Source organism: Mus pahari, chromosome X, assembly GCF_900095145.1.
Source record: "Mus pahari chromosome X, PAHARI_EIJ_v1.1, whole genome shotgun sequence".
In the NCBI taxonomy this organism is placed as follows: Eukaryota; Metazoa; Chordata; class Mammalia; order Rodentia; family Muridae; genus Mus; species Mus pahari.
The window spans coordinates 66,100,091-66,102,505 of NC_034613.1; positions in this window are offsets into that span (position 1 = coordinate 66,100,091).

The window sequence follows — 2,415 nt, forward strand, 5'->3', positions numbered from 1 at the left end:
TGTCCATCTCGTCACATCTTTCCAGGCAAATCTCCCATGCCTTGCTCTATCCCAGAATTCTTTCTGCCTCTTTGATATCCCACCTCCTATTTTCTACTCAAGCCATAGGCCATCAGACTTATGATTGACAGGTACCACATCCATACAGACACAAGATATTCTCTCTATAGTGACTAGCCCCAGACCTCCTTGGGCTATCAGGTAGGTCACAGGCCCCCCTTGAGCAGATCTCTTAGTGCCCCTTTATTCTAATCTGAATAGTCACAACTTCTTTGATACATGGCTTTGGCATATTAACCTTCCTAGTATTCTTCTCCAAACTGTACAATTTTTGCACCATTTTCATTGTAGATCTTCCTAAGAATAATCAGTAATATCCATGCCATGGACTACATGTTATGTGGTCTTGAAATTTCCTCTGCCAAATTAATTTATTACCTTTTAATTTAACTCCAATCAAATTCTTGAGATATTGGAAAAAATTAGCCATATCATTTTTCAAAGTATCACATATCCCAGTTGCTGGTAGAATCCCTGCTTCCCTCTGAAACCACAAGTTGGGCCTCCATCAGTCTCATCATTACTGTCTTTTAGGATCCACCTAGAATGGCTTGTTAAGCTCTGCTTACAACATTTAAATGTTTTTTTTTAATCCAAAGTTCTAAAGTCTTTCACATTTCTCCAAAAACAACACGGTCAGGTTCTTCACAGAAACAACCAACCTTTGGTACTAAGATCTTTATTAGTTAGTTATTTCTAGCTATGATACAATATTGTGACCACACACAACTTATAAAAGAGTTTATTTTGACAGTTCTATAAGGAGTGTCCACAATGGTGGGGAAGGCATGGCAGAAAAAAAAAAAAAACCAAGAAGCTAGCCAATCACATTTTCATACACATACAGGAAACAAAGGGATGGAACAGAAGAAATAGGACAAAGCTATATAAACCTCCAAAGCCTGTCCCCAACAATCCAATTCTGAAAAGCCTCTACCTCTTACATTTTTCATAATCTCCCCAAATTGGACTCCATCTGTGGATCAAATACATGAGCCTATGGGGGACTTTTCTCATTTAAAACCACCATACTCTTCTCTAGAGAATTCTAACTAATCTAGAGACAAAATATTTTTAAAACTGCAATGTTGCAGCAGTAATATGGTAAAGTGAAGACTATAAAAAGAAAAAAATGAAGGCTCTACAAGATAATTGACCTTCTTTCCATGATTGTAGAATGTTGGAATGTTGGATGTCTGGAGACAGCTCATGTTGGGCCTTATTCAGCTTTCTTACTATCCATTTGTTGTTCATCTCTTTTTGACCTAATAGTCTTCTTTGGAATGTACAAAGATACCATTAGCTTCTACTAACCCAAAGGCAAAGATAATATACATAGTCTATAGTAGAGATTTTTTTTTACTTTGCTTTAAGTCAGCTACTTGATCTCATGCATGTTTTAAAAAAAAAAATTCTTTGAAAAGTTAAAAAGTGCCATAATCTATTACTTTCTTTTTTTGTGTAATAATACAAACTTGAGGACTGTAGTATTTGAATCCTTGTTTCCAGGCTATGGTCACTTATATTTGATTCCAGAATAAATTACCTTACTCCTTTCAAAATGAAAGCTGTATTTTTGTGTCAATAATGCACACATACAGGTGAAATATATATTATCTTAAAATTATTATATGTAAAAGGTCACATCTCAAATAGAAGCAAGACAGAATGGTAAGAAATTGTAATGACATTGTGCTCACAGTGCATTAAAAGATGCATACTCAGTGACAGTAATTAGGCTGCGTTTACTTAGAACTAAAATAATATAAAACCTCTTGTTTCTAACACTCCCCTGTTCTAGACCTAAAATGATGCCCTTCATAAAGCCACCTTACGTCTTTGTTTAGTATATATAAATAAATAAATAAATAAATAAATAAATAAAACAAAAACCCTGTATCTTTTGACCTTGTAGTGAATTATACTTTGTAGGTGAGTTTAGAAAATGGGGTAATTTTCTTAGCAACTTTAGGAATGTAAACTGAAAGCTACCCAAATCCCTGTCTACAAGTGGTTCTGAGCCTTCCTAATGCTGTGATCCTTTAATACACTTCCTTATGTTGTGCTGACCCCACACATAACATTATTATCGTTGCTACTTCATAACTGTAATTTTGCTACTGTTAGGAATCATCTTGTGAATATTTTTGGAGAAAGGGGTTTGCCAAAGGGTTTTCAACCCACAGGTTGAGAATTGGTACTAAATGTTCATTGTAAAAGAAAAAAATGAAAAAAAGTAACTGGCAGTCATTTGAGAACCCCACATGCCGGGCGTGGTGGCGCATGCCTTTAATCCCAGCACTTGGGAGGCAGAGGCAGGTGGATTTCTGAGTTCGAGGCCAGCCTGGTCTACAG